Raw genomic sequence first — 15352 nt, 5'->3', positions numbered from 1 at the left:
TTGAACCATTAGGATGCCGACTTGTTGGATGGGGTTTGTTAGAACTTCCCAACCTCTTCTTTGGATTTCATGTCGGATCTCCGGATGCTCATTTCTCTTGAGCTTGAAAGGGACCTCGGGGATCACCTTCTTCCTGGCCACAACATCATAGAAGTGGTCTTGATGAGCTTTGGAGATGAATCTTTCCATCTTTCATGACTCGAAGGTGGAAGCTTTTGTCTTCCCTTTCCCTTTTCTAGAGGATTCTCCGGTCTTGGGTGCCATCAATGGTAATAGAAAAACAAAAAGCTTATGCTTTTACCACACCAAACTTAGAATATTGCTCACCCTCGAGCAAGAGAAGAAAGAATAATAGAAGAAGAAGAAGAAAATATGGAGAAGAGGGGGAGAGGTGTATTCGGCCAAGAAAGGGAAGAGAGTGTAGTGTTGTGTGAAAATGAGGAAAAATGGAGGGGTATATATAGGGGAGGGAGGGTGGGTTATGTTCGGCCATTTAGGGTGGGATGGGTGGGAAATTGTTTTTGAATTTTGAAGGTAGGTAGGGTTTATTGGGAAGTGAAGATGGATGTGAGTGGTGAAGTGGTGATAGGGAAGAGAGATTGAGGTGATTGGTGAAGAGTTTTGGGGAAGAGTGTTTATGGGATTGTGTGAAAAAGGGGTGAGAAGAAGTGAGTGGAGGTAGGTGGGGATCCTGTGGGGTCCACAGATCTTGAGGTGTTCAAGGATTCACAACCTTGCACCAAACTAGGCATGCAAAATGCCCTTGCACACAACTCTGGGCGTTCAGCACCAGATTGGTGCTTGTTCTGGGTGTTGAACGCCCATTTGTTGCCCATTTCTGGCATTGAACGCCAGAACCATGCTTGTTCTGGGCGTTCAGCGCCAGCTCTTTTCCAGGGTGCAATTCTGGCGTTCAAACGCCCAAATGCTGCCCATTTGGGCATTCAGCGCCAGAACCATGTTCTGTTCTGGCGTTGAACGCCAGCCAGATGCTTCTTACTGGCGTTTAAATGCCAGTAAGGTCTTCCTCCAAGGTGTGATTTTTCTTCTGCTGTTTTTGATTCTGTTTTCAATTTTTATATTTATTGTGTGACTCCACATGATCATGACCCTAATAAAACATGAAAAACAATGAAAATAAAAATTAGATAAAAATTGGGTTGTCTCCCAACAAGCGCTTCTTTAATGTCAATAGCTTGACAGTGGGCTCTCATGGAGCCTCACAGATGTTCAGAGCATTGTTGAGACTCCCCAACACCAAACTTAGAGTTTGGATATGGGAGTTCAACACCAAACTTAGAGTTTGGTTGTGGCCTCCCAACACCAAACTTAGAGTTTGACTGTGGGGGCTCTGGTTGACTGTGTTTTAAGAGAAGCTTTTTATGCTTCCTCTCCATGTTTACAGAAGGATGAGCTTGAGTTACAAACACAAGGGGGTCCTCATTCAATTGAAGGACTAGTTCACCTCTGTCAACATCAATCACAGCTCTTGCTGTGGCTAGGAAGGGTCTTCCAAGGATGATGGATTCATCATCATTCTTCCCAGTATCCAGGACTATGAAATCAGCAGGGATGTAAAGGCCTTCAACCTTTACTAACACGTCCTCTACTTGTCCATAAGCCTATTTTCTGGAATTGTCTGCCATCTCTAATGAAATTTTTGCAGCTTGCACCCCAAAGATTCCCAGTTTCTCTAATACAGAGAGGGGCATGAGGTTTATCCCTGACCCAAGGTCACATAGAGCCTTCTCAAAGGTCATGGTGCCTATGGTACAAGGTATTAGGAACTTTCCAGGATCCTGTTTCTTCTGAGGCAATCTCAGTTGATCCAGATCACTTAGTTCATTAGTGAACAAGGGAGGTTCATCTTCCCAAGTCTCAATACCAAATAATTTGGCATTCAGCTTCATGATTGCACCAATAAACTTGGCAGCTTGCTCTTCAGTAACATCCTCATTCTCTTCAGAAGAGGAATACTCATCAGAGCTCATGAATGGCATAAAGAGGTTTAATGGAATCTCTATGGTCTCTAAATGAGTCTCAGATTCCCTTGGTTCCTCATAGGGAAGCTCTTTATTGATCACTGGACGTCCCAGGAGGTCTTCCTCCTTGGGATTCACGTCCTCTCCTTCCCTTACAGGTTCGGCCATGGTGATCAATTCAATGGCCTTGCACTCTCCTTTTGGATTCTCTTCTGTATTGCTTGGGAGAGTACTAGGAGGGATTTCAGTGATCCTTTTACTCAGCTGGCCCACTTGTGCTTCCAAATTTCTAATGGAAGACCTTGTTTCATTCATGAAACTTACAGTGGCCTTAGATAGATCAGAGACTAAGTTTGCTAAATTAGAGATATTTTGTTCAGAGTTCTCTGTCTGTTGCTGAGTGGATGATGGAAAAGGTTTACTATTGTTAAACCTATTTCTTCCACCATTATTAAAGCCTTGTTGAGGCTTTTGTTGATCCTTCCATGAGAGATTTGGGTGATTTATCCATGAGGGATTATAGGTGTTTCCATAAGGTTCACCTAAGTAATTTACCTCTGCTATTGCAGGGTTCTCAGGATCATAAGCTTTTTCTTCAGAAGATGCCTCTTGAGTACTGTTGGATGCAGCTTGCATTCCATTCAGACTCTGAGAAATCATATTGACTTGCTGAGTCAATATTTTATTCTGAGCCAGTATGGCATTCAGAGTGTCAATTTCAAGAATTCCCTTCTTCTGAGGCGTCCCATTACTCACAGGATTCCTCTCAGAAGTGTACATGAACTGGTTATTAGCAACCATGTCAATGAGTTCTTGAGCTTCTGCAGGCGTTTTCTTTAGGTGAAAGGATCCACCTGCAGAAGTATCCAATGACATCTTAGCTAATTCAGACAGACCATCATAGAATATATCCAGGATGGTCCATTCTGAAAGCATGTCAGAAGGAACTTAGCTAAGAAAGGAATATATCCAGGTTTGAACATCCACTCTAAGCTTACTCAGCTTTTGAGGAGGAAAGAACTTAGCTAAGAAAGCCTTGACCAGCTTATCCCAAGAGTTCAGGCTATCCTTAGGTTGAGAGTCCAACCATACTCTAGCTCTGTCTCTTACAGCAAAAGGGAAAAACATGAGCCTATAGACTTCAGAATCTACTCCATTAGTCTTAACAGTATCACATATCTGCAAGAATTCAGTTAAGAACTGAAAAGGATCTTCATATGGAAGTCCATGAAACTTGCAGTTCTGCTGCATCAGAGAAACTAATTGAGGTTTCAGCTCAAAATTATTTGCTCCAATGGCAGGAATGGAGATGCTTCTTCCATGTAAATTGGAATTAGGTACAGTAAAGTCACCAAGCATCCTCCTTGCATTATTATTATTTTCGGCTGCCATGTCCTCTTCTTGTTCAAAAATTTCTGACAGGTGCTTGCTGGATAGTTGTAATTTAGCTTCTCTTAGTTTCCTTTTCAGAGTCTTTTCAGGTTCTGGATCTGCTTCAACAAGAATATTCTTATCCTTGCTCCTGCTCATATGAAAAAGAGAGGACAGAAAAATAATAATAATAGAGATCCTTTTTGCCCAAGCATAGAGGTTCCCCTGTGTGAGTAGAAGAAGAGAAGAAGAGAAAATCTGAACTCAGAGAGAGAGAGAATTTTCGAAAATTATTTTTGAAAAAGAGTTAGTGATTTTTGAAAATAGTTTTTGAAAAAGGTTAGTAATTTTCGAAAATTGAAATCAAAAATTAAAATAATTAGTTAATTAAAAAGAAATTTTGAAAAAGAGGGAAGATATTTTTGAAAATTAGAGAGAGAGAGTTAGTTAGGTAGTTTTGAAAGAGATAAGAAATAACCAAAAAGTTAGTTAGTTAGTTGAAACAAATTTGAAAATCAATTTTGAAAAGATAAGAAGATAAGAAGTTAGAAAGGATATTTTAAAATCAAACTTTGAAAAAGATAAGATAAAGAGATATTTTTGAAAAGATATGATTGAAATTAGTTTTGAAAAAGATTTGATTTTTAAAATCACAATTAATGACTTGATTCACAAGAAATCACAAGATATGATTCTAGAACTTAAAGTTTGAATCTTTCTTAACAAGTAAGTAACAAACTTGAAATTTTTGAATCAAAACAATAATTGATGATGTTATTTTCGAAAATTATGTGATAAAGATAAGAAAAATATTTTTGAAAAATATTTTTAAAATTTTCGAAAATAACTAAGAAAAATGAAAAAGATTTGATTTTTGAAAAATATTTTGAAAAAGATAAGATTTTTAAATCGAAAATTTGATTTAACTCATAAGAAACAACTAAATTTTAAAAAGTTTTGAAAAAGTCAACTCAAATTTTCGAATTTATGAGAAGAAAAAGGAGAAGATATTTTTTTGATTTTTGAATTTTTATGATGAGAGAGAAAATTACTAAAAATGCTCAATGCATGGACATTTTGGATCAAAGTATGTGATGAATGCAAGAACACTATGAATGTCAAGATGAACACCAAGAACACTTTGAAGATCATGATAAACATCAAGAACATATTTTTGAAAGATTTTTAATGCAAAGAAAATATGCAAGACACCAAACTTAGAAATCTTTCATGTTTAGACTCTATGAATGCAAAAATGCACATGAAAAACAAGAAAAGACACAAAACAAGAAAACATCAAGATCAAACAAGAAGACTTACCAAGAACAACTTGAAGATCATGAAGAACATTATGAATGCATGATTTTTTCAAAAAATGCAGGATGAATATGCAATTGACACCAAACTTAAAATTGACTCAAGACTCAAACAAGAAACATGAAAAATATTTTTGATTTTTATGATTTTCTAAATTTTTTTTGGATTTTTGTATATTATATATATATTTTTTTTTTCGAAAACAGATGAGAAATTTTTGAAAGGTTTTTGAAAAATTTTTGAAAAGAAAACAAAAAGAAAATTACCTAATATGAGCAATAAGATGAACCGTCAGTTGTCCAAACTCGAACAATCCCCGGCAACGGCGCCAAAAACTTGGTGCACGAAATTGTGATCTCAGGCAACGGCGCTAAAAACTCTGTACGCACGTCTTAATAAATTGTTTGTCATTCACAACTTCAATACAATTAACCAGCAAGTGCACTGGGTCGTCCAAGTAATAAACCTTACGTGAGTAAGGGTCGATCCCACGGAGATTGTTGGTATGAAGCAAGCTATGGTCACCTTGTAGATCTCAGTCAGGCGGATATAAAATAGTTATGGAGTTTTCGAAAATAAATAATAAAATAAGGATAGAAATACTTATGTAGATCATTGGTGAGAATTTCAGATAAGTGCATAAAGATGCTTTCGTTCCTCTGAACCTCTGCTTTCCTGCTGTCTTCATCCAATCAATCCTACTCCTTTCCATGGCTTGCTTTATGTAAGGATATCACCGTTGTCAATGGCTACTTTTTATCCTCTCTGAAAAATGGTCCGATGCACTGTCACTGCATGGCTAATCGTCTGGAGGCATCACCCTTGTCAATGGTTGCATCCCATCCTCTTGTGAAAATGGTCCAAATGCTCTGTCACAGCACGGCTAATCATCTGAGGTTCTCGATCATGCTGGAATAGGATTCACCCTGTCACTACGCCCAGCAATCGCGAGTTTGAAGTTCGTCACAGTCATTCAATCCCAGAGTCCTACCCGGAATACCACAGACAAGGTTTAGGCTTTCCGGACTCTCATGAATTCCGCCATCAATCTAGCTAATACCACGAAGATTCTGATTAAGAGATCCAAGAGATACTCATTCAATCTAAGGTAGAACGGAAGTGGTTATCAGGCACGCGTTCATAAGGAATGATGATGATTGTCACGTTCATCACATTCATGTTGAAGTGCGAATGAATATCTTAGAAGCGGAATAAGTTGAATTGAATAGAAAAACAGTAGTACTTTGCATTAATTCATGAGGAACAGCAGAGCTCCACACCTTAATCTATGGAGTGCAGAAACTCTACCGTTGAAAAATACATAAGTGAATATAGGGTAAGCATGGCCGAGTGGCCAGCCTCCCATGGAGGTCTAGAGATCTCAAAATGATCAAAAGATAGAATCTAAGATGTCAAATACAATTGTAAAAAGTCCTATTTATACTAAACTAGTTACTAGGGTTTACAGAAGTAAGTAATTGATGCATAAATCCACTTCCGGGGCCCACTTGGTGTGTGCTTGGGCTGAGCTTAAATGTTACACGTGCAGAGGCTCTTTCTGGAGTTGAACGCCAGGTTGTAACGTATTTCTGGCGTTCAACTCTGGTTTGTAACGTGTTTCTGGCGTTTAACTCCAGACAGCAGCGTAGAACTGGCGTTCAATGCCCTTTTACGTCGTCTAAACTAGGTCAAAGTATGGACTATTATACATTTCTGGAAAGCTCTGGATGTCTACTTTCCAACGCAGTTGGAAGCGCGCCATTTTGAGTTCTGTAGCTCCAGAAAATTCACTTTGAGTGCAGGGAGGTCAGAATCCAATAGCATCAGCAGTCCTTCTTCTACCTCTGAATCTGATTTTTGCTCAAGTCCCTCAATTTCAGTCAGAAAATACCTGAAATCACAGAAAAACACACAAACTCGTAGTAAAGTCCAAAAATGTGAATTTAACATAACAACTAATGAAAACATCCCTAAAAGTAACTAGATCCTACTAAAAACATACTAAAAACAATGCCAAAAAGCGTATAAATTATCCACTCATCAGTGTCTTGCATGTTTTCTTTTCTTGAAAATTTTTCAAAAATAAGTTCTTGGTGTTCATCTTGACATTCAAAGTGTTCTTGGTATTCATCTTTGCATTCAAAGTGTTCTTGCATATTTTTCTTGTTTTGATTCATAATTTTCATGTTTTGAGTCTTTTTGATGTTTTTCTCTTTCATCATTAAAAATTCAAAAATAAAAAAAAATATTTTTCCCTTTTTCTTCTCATCGAATTCGAAAATTTGAGTTGACTTTTTCAAAAATTTTTAAAATTTAGTTGTTTCTTATGAGTCAAATCAAATTTTCAATTTAAAAATTCTATCATTTTCAAATCTTTTTCAAAAATCAAATCTTTTTCAATTTTTCTTTCATATTCTCGAAAATTTCAAATTAATTTTCAAAATCTTTTTCTTATTTTTATTCCATATTTTCGAATTCAATGCTAACAATTAATGTGATTGATTCAAAAATATTAAGTTTGTTACTTGCCTAATAAGAAAGGTTCAATCTTTAAATTTTAAAATCAAATCTTTTTGTTTCTTATTAGTCAAGTAATCAACTTTAACTTTCAAAATCAAATCTTTTTAAAATTCTTTTTCAAATCTTTTTCAAATTAAATTTCAATCACATCTTTTTCAAAATTTATTTTCAAAATCTTTTCTAACTTTTTATCTTTTCAAATGTGATTTTCAAATCTTTTTCAATTAACCACTTTACTTTTTATTTGATTCTTATCTTTTTCAAAACTACCTAACTAACTCCCTCTCTAATTTTCGAAAATCCCTTCCCTCTTTCTCAAATTTCCTTTTTAATTAACTAATTGTTTTGATTTCAATTTTAATTTTCGAATTTTAACTTTAATTTTAAAATATTTTTATTTTATTTTATTTAAATTTTCGAATTCTTCTCTTCCTCACCTCCTTCTATTTATTTATTCATCTACTAACACTTCTCCTCCACCCAAAAATTCGAACCCCATCCCCCTCTCTGTGTTTGAATTTTACCTCTTCTCCTTCTTACATTCTTCTTTTCTTATACTTGCATAAGGAATCTCTATACTATGACATAGAGGATTCCATATTTTCCTTTCTGTTTTCTTCTTTTTCATATGAGTAGGAACAAGGATAAGAACATTCTTGTTGAGGCTGATCCTGAACCTGAAAGGACTCTGAAGAGGAAGCTAAGGGAAGCTAAAGCACAACTCTCTGGAGAAAATCTGACAGAAATTTTCGAAAAAGAATGAGACAAGGCCGAAAATAATAACAATTCAAGGAAGATGCTTGGTGACTTTACTGCACCAAATTCCAATTTATATGGAAGAAACATCTCAATCCCTGCCATTGGAGCAAACAACTTTGAGCTTAAACCTCAATTAGTTTCTCTGATGCAACAGAACTGCAAGTTTCATGGACTTCCATCTGAAGATCCTTTTCAGTTCTTAACTGAATTCTTACAGATCTGTGATACTGTTAAGACCAATGGGGTTGATCCCGAGGTCTACATGCTTATGCTTTTCCCATTTGCTGTAAGAGACAGAGCTAGAATATGGTTGGACTCTCAACCTAAAGATAGCCTGAACCCTTGGGATAAGATGGTCATGGCTTTCTTAGCCAAGTTCTTTCTTCCTCAAAAGCTTAGTAAGCTTATAGTGGATGTTCAAACCTTCACACAGAAAGAAGGTGAATCCCTCTATGAAGCTTGGGAGAGATACAAGGAACTGACCAAAAAGTGTCCTTCTAACATGCTTTCAGAATGGACCATCCTGGATATATTCTATGATGGTCTGTCTGAGCTATTAAAGATGTCACTGGACCATTCTGCAGGTGGATCTATTCACCTAAAGAAAACGCCTGCAGAAGCTCAAGAACTCATTGACATGGTTGCAAATAACCAGTTCATGTACACTTCTGAAAGAAATCCTGTGAATAATGGGATGCCTGGTAGCACAAATTGCGAATCACACTTTTCACAACGCGTACCACTGACCAGCAAGTGCACTGGGTCGTCCAAGTAATACCTTACGTGAGTAAGGGTCGAATCCCATGGAGATTGTTGGTTTGAAGAAATCTATGGTTATCTTGTAAATCTTAGTCAAGAAGTCAATTATGTTTATCAATTGAATTGTGAGTAACCAGTAGAGCATAAATTAAAAGTTACTTGTTGTGCAATAATGGAGAATATGTTGGAGTTTTGGAGATGCTTTGTCTTCTAAATCTCTGCTTTCCTCTGTCTTCTTGTCACGCACGCACGTCCTCCTATGGCAAGCTGTGTGTTGGTAGATCACCGTTGTCAATGGCTACCTTCCATCCTTCCAGTGAAAACTACGCTCACGCGCTCTGTCACAGCACGGCTAATCACCGGTTGGTTCTCGATCCGGTTGGAATAGGATTTAATATCCTTTTGCATCTGTCACTAACGCCCAGCCTTCAGGAGTTTGAAGCTCGTCACAGTCATTCAATCCTTGAATCCTACTCGGAATACCACAGACAAGGTTTAGACTTTCCGGATTCTCATGAATGCCGCCATCAGTTCTAGCTTATACCACGGAGATTCTGATTAAGAGATCTCAGAGATACTCATTCAATCGGATATAGAACGGAGGTGGTTGTCAGGCACACGTTCATGGTTTGAGGAAGGTGATGAATGTCACGGATCATCACCTTCATCATAGTTAAGCGCGAATGAACATCTTAGATAGGAACAAGCGTGTTTGAATGGAAAACAGAAATACTTGCATTAATTCATCGAGACACAGCAGAGCTCCTCACCCCCAACAATGGGGTTTAGAGACTCATGCCGTCAGAGAATACAAAGTTTAGATCTAAATGTCATGAGATACAAAATAAGTCTCTAAAAGTTGTTTAAATACTAAACCAGTAGCCTAGGGTTACAAAATATGAGTGGACTATGATGGATGATGCAGAGATCCACTTCTGGGGCCCACTTGGTGTGCTGGGGCCCACTTGGTGTGTGCTGGGGGTGAGACTTTAAGCAATTCACGTGCAGAGGCCATTTGTGGAGTTGAACGCCAGTTTTTGTGCCAGTTTGGGCGTTCAACTCCAGTTTTTGATCCTTTTCTGGCGCTGGACGCCAGATTTGGGCAGAAGGCTGGTGTTGAACGCCAGTTTACGTCGTCAATTCTTGTGCAAATAATAGACTATTATATATTGCTGGAAATCCCTGGATGTCTACTTTCCAACGCAATTGGAAGCACGCCATTTCGAGTTCGGTAGCTCCAGAAAATCCACTTTGAGTGCAGGGAGGTCAGAATCCAACAGCATCAGCAGTCCTTTTTCAGCCTGAATCAGATTTTTGCTCAGCTCCTTCAATTTCAGCCAGAAAAATACCTGAAATTACAGAAAAACACACAACTCATAGTAAAGTCCAGAAACATGAATTTTTCCTAAAAACTACTGGAAATAAACTAAAAACTAACTAAAACATACTCAAAACTATATGAAATTATCCCCAAAAAGCGTATAAAATATCCGCTCATCACAACACCAAACTTAAACTGTTGCTTGTCCTCAAGCAACTAGACAAATAAAATAGAAGACTAATAGGTTGAGAAGCAATAATATCTCAGAGTTTTTGATTGAAGCTCAGATCCTATTTAGATGAGCGGGACTAGTAGCTTTTTGCTTCTGAACAGTTTTGGCATCTCACTTTATCCATTGAAGCTCAGAGTGATTGGCATCTATAGGAACTCAGAATTCAGATAGTGTTATTGATTCTCTTAGTTCAGTGTGATGATTCTTGAACACAGCTTCTTTATGAGTCTTGGCCGTGGCCCTAAGCACTTTGTTTTCCAGTATTACTACCGGATACATAAATGCCACAGACACATAACTGGGTGAACCTTTTCAGATTGTGACTCAGCTTTGCTAAAGTCCCCAATTAGAGGTGTCCAGAGTTCTTAAGCACACTCTTCTTTTTGCTTTGGACCTTGACTTTAACCGCTCAGTCTCAAGTTTTCACTTGACACCATCACGCCACAAGCACATGGTTAGGGACAGCTTGATTTAGCCGCTTAGGCCAGGATTTTATTCCTTTTTGGCCCTCCTATCCACTGATGCTCAAAGCCTTGTGATCCTTTTTATTACCCTTGCCTTTTGGTTTTAAGGGCTTTGGCTTTTTCTGCTTGCTTTCTCTTTTTTCTTTCTCTCTTTTTTTTTTCTGCAAGCTTTGTTCTTTGCTGCTTTTTCTTGCTTCAAGAATCATTTTTATGATTTTTCAGATTCTCAATAACATGTCTCATGTTCATCATTCTTTCAAGAGCCAACATATTTAACAGTCTTAAACAACAAATTCAAAAGATATATGCACTGTTCAAGCATTCATTCAGAAGACAGAAAGCATTGCCACCATATTTAACTAATTAGAATTTCTCTTATTAAAACTCGAAATTTTATTACTTCTTATTTAAAAGATCTACTATTTTATTCATGTTTGCTGATGATGAGAAAAATAAGCTATAGCTTAATTAGAGATAAAATCAAAATAGACTAATTACTACTATATGACTCCTAAGGTAAAATTAAAATAAGAACAGTTATCACAGAGTTAAGGCTAAGATTAGAACTCAACAACCTTGAGGTTTGGGAAGTGGATGTTCCTCTAGTCTGTGAGGTGCTTGGTCCTTCAAGAGAGAATTTCTGGCGCTTCAGTTCCTTTAAATCACGCCCTTGCTCCTCTTGGAGTGGGTTGTTTTCCTTTAGGGGCCATGATCTTAGTGATCACGGATAAGCACACCAAACTTAGAGCTTTGCTTGTCCTCAAGCAAAAGAAAAAGAAGGAGATGGGTAGAAGGAGAGCTCCTCCCCACCATCCTGGCGTTTGAACGCCCAAACACTGCCTGTTTTGGGCGTTCAATGCCCAAATGCTGCTATCCTGGGCATTCAACACCCAGTTGTTGCCCTTTTCTGGCGTTGAACGCCAGATAGCTATCCTTACTGGCGTTCAGCGCCCACTGGATGCCCATTTTGGGCGCTGAACGCCCAAAATGGCCTTCACTGGCGTTTTCTTGCCAGTAAGCTCCCTATCTCTGTTTTGTGTGTAGATTCCTTCTGTAACCCTGTAAACTTATGCAAATGATTCTTTACCTTAGTGTCAGTGAACTTTATATAAACAAATAAAAATAAAAATAGGGCAAAATGCTTAGAGGATTGTTGCCCCATGGCTGGGTTGCCTCCCAGCAAGCGCTTCTTTATTGTCTTTAGCTGGACCTTGCTGAGCTTTTAATCTAGCTTCAGCCTTGAGCATTCTTGCTCAATGTTGCCCTCAAGATAATGCTTGATTCTCTGTCCATTGACGATGAACTTCTTATCAGAATCAATATCTTGAAGCTCCACATAACCATATGGTGATACACTTGTAATCACGTATGGTCCCCTCCACCGGGATTTCAGTTTCCCGGGGAATAGCCTGAGTCTAGAGTTAAACAACAGAACCTTCTGTCCTGGTTCAAAGATTCTAGATGACAGATTTTTGTCATGCCATTTTTTTTATTTTTCTTTATAAAGCTTGGCATTTTCGAAAGCTGTGAATCTGAATTCCTCTAGCTCATTTAGCTGGAGCAATCGTTTTTCTCCTGCTAATTTGGCATCTAAGTTTAGGAATCTGGTTGCTCAGTAGGCCTTATGTTCCAGTTCCACGGGCAAGTGGCATGCCTTACCATACACGAGTTGGTATGGAGAGGTCCCTATAGGGGGGGTCTTGAATGCTGTTCTGTAAGCCCACAGAGCATCATCCAAGCTCCTTGCCCAATCCTTTCTACGGGTATTTACTGTCCGTTCCAGGATTCTCTTTAATTCTCTATTAGAGACTTCAGCTTGCCCATTGGTTTGTGGATGATATGGTGTGGCCACTTTGTGGCGAATTCCATACCGAACCATGGCAGAGTAAAGCTGTTTATTGCAGAAGTGAGTGCCCCCATCACTGATTAACACTCTAGGGACACCAAACCTGCTAAAGATATGTTTCTGGAGGAACTTCAGCACTGTTTTAGTATCATTGGTGGGTGTGGCAATAGCCTCAACCCATTTTGATACATAGTCAACTGCCACCAGAATATAAGTGTTTGAGTATGATGGTGGGAAAGGTCCCATGAAGTCAATTCCCCATACATCAAACAACTCTATTTCCAAGATTCCTTGTTGAGGCATGGCGTAACCATGAGGCAGATTACTAGCTCTTTGGCAACTGTCACAATTACGTACAAACTCTCGGGAATCTTTATAGAGTGTGGGCCAATAGAAGCCACATTGGAGGACCTTGGTGGCTGTTCGCTCACCTCCGAAATGGCCTCCATATTGAGATCCGTGGCAATGCCATAGGATTCTCTGTGCTTCCTCTCTGGGGACACACCTACGGATAATTCCGTCTGCACATCTCTTAAAGAGATAAGGTTCATCCCACAAGTAGTACTTTGCATCAGTAACTAATTTCTTCTTTTGTATTCTATTGTACTCCTTGGGTATGAACCTTGCAGCTTTATAGTTTGCAATATCGGCAAACCATGGTGCTTCCTGAATGGCAAATAGATGCTCATCAGGGAACGTCTCAGAGATCTCAAGAAAGGGGAGGGACGTCCCTTTCACTGGCTCTATCCGGGACAGATGATCAGCCACTTGGTTCTCTGTCCCTTTTCTGTCTCTTATTTCTATATCAAACTCTTGCAGAAGCAATACCCATCTGATGAGCCTGGGTTTTGAATCCTGCTTTGTGAGTAGATATTTAAGAGCAGCATGGTCAGTATACACAATCACTTTTGATCCTACTAAGTATGATCTGAACTTGTCAATGGCGTAAACCACTGCAAGTAGTTCTTTTTCTGTGGTTGTGTAATTTTTCTGGGCATCATTTAGAACGCGACTGGCATAATAAATGACATGCAGAAGCTTGTCATGCCTCTGTCCCAATACTGCACCAATGGCATGATCACTGGCATCACACATTAACTCAAATGGCAATGTCCAGTCTGGTGCAGAAATGACTGGTGCTATGACCAGCTTAGCTTTCAGCGTTTCAAACGCCTGCAGGCATGCTGTGTCAAACACAAATGGTGTGTCAGCAGCTAGCAGATTGCTTAGAGGTTTTGCGATTTTTGAAAAATCCTTTATAAACCTCCTATAGAATCCTGCATGCCCCAGAAAGCTTCTGATTGCCTTAACATTGGCAGGTGGTGGTAATTTTTCAATTACCTCTATTTTTGCTTGATCCACCTCTATTCCCTTGTTTGAGATTTTATGCCCAAGAACAATTCCTTCAGTCACCATGAAGTGACACTTTTCCCAGTTTAAAACTAGGTTGGTTTCTTGGCATCTTTTCAGAACAAGTTTCAGGTGATCAAGACAGGAGCTGAATGAGTCTCCATATACTGAGAAGTCATCCATGAAGACTTCCAGAAATTTTTCCACCATGTCAGAGAAAATAGAGAGCATGCATCTCTGGAAGGTTGCAGGTGCATTGCATAGCCCAAAGGGCATCCTTCTATAAGCAAACACTCCGGATGGACATGTGAATGCTGTTTTCTCTTGATCCTGGGGATCTACTGCAATCTGGTTATAGCCTGAGTAGCCATCCAAAAAGCAGTAATAATCATGACCTGCTAGTCTTTCTAGCATCTGGTCTATGAATGGTAAAGGAAAATGATCCTTTCTGGTGGCTGTATTGAGCCTTCTGTAGTCAATACACATGCGCCACCCTGTAACTGTTCTTGTAGGAACCAGTTCATTTTTTTCATTATGAATCACTGTCATGCCTCCCTTTTTTGGGACGACTTGAACAGGGCTCACCCAGGGGCTGTCAGAAATAGGATATATAATCCCAGCCTCCAATAATTTGGTGACCTCTTTCTGCACCACTTCCTTCATGGCTGGATTTAGCCGCCTCTGTGGTTGAACCACTGGTTTGGCATTATCCTCCAATAGGATTTTGTGCATGCATCTAGCTGGGCTTATGCCCTTAAGATCACCTATGGACCACCCAAGAGCTGTCTTGTGTGTCCTTAGCACTTGAATAAGTGCTTCCTCTTCCTGTGAATTTAAAGCAGAGCTTATGATCACTGGAAAAGTGTCATCTTCTCCTAGAAATGCATATTTCAAGGATGGTGGCAGTGGCTTGAGCTCTGGTTTAGGAGGTTTTTCCTCTTTCAGAAGAAAGTTCAGAGGCTCTTTCATGTCCCCTGAATCCTCCAAATCAGGCTGAACATCTTTAAAGATGTTTTCCAACTCTGATTCGAGACTCTCAGCCATGTTGATCTCTTCTACCAAAGAGTCAATAAGGTCAACTTTCATGCAGTCTGTTGATGTGTCTGGATGCTGCATGGCTTTGACAGCGTTCAATTTGAACTCGTCATTGTTGACTCTCAGGGTTATTTCCCCCTGCTGGACGTCAATGAGGGATCGTCCAGTTGCTAGGAAGGGTCTTCCTAGAATGAGAGTAGCACTCTTGTGCTCCTCCATTTCCAGCACAACAAAGTCAGTGGGAAAGGCGAATGGCCCAACTCTGACAATCATGTCCTCAATCACACCTGACGGGTATTTAGTGGAACCATCAGCAAGTTGGAGACATATCCGGGTTGGTTTAACTTCTTCAGTTAAGCCAAGCTTCCTGATAGTGGATGCAGGTATCAGGTTGAT

The 15352-nt window shown here is 39.1% G+C and overlaps 1 non-coding gene across 1 annotated transcript; it reads right to left on the bottom strand.

Moving 5' to 3' along the window:
* Positions 1-8349: 8349 nt before the first annotated feature.
* LOC148550654 (small nucleolar RNA R71) lies at positions 8350-8457 on the bottom strand. Its single transcript, XR_015892674.1, has one exon. It is a non-coding gene; the product is annotated as a small nucleolar RNA R71 (small nucleolar RNA).
* Positions 8458-15352: the final 6895 nt, after the last annotated feature.

Source organism: Arachis ipaensis, chromosome B7 (assembly GCF_059453495.1).
Source record: "Arachis ipaensis isolate K30076 ecotype BB chromosome B7, ASM5945349v1, whole genome shotgun sequence".
Taxonomy (NCBI): Eukaryota; Viridiplantae; Streptophyta; class Magnoliopsida; order Fabales; family Fabaceae; genus Arachis; species Arachis ipaensis.
Note: the sequence above shows the minus strand (reverse complement) of the source record. Positions and strands in the feature narration are given on the sequence as shown.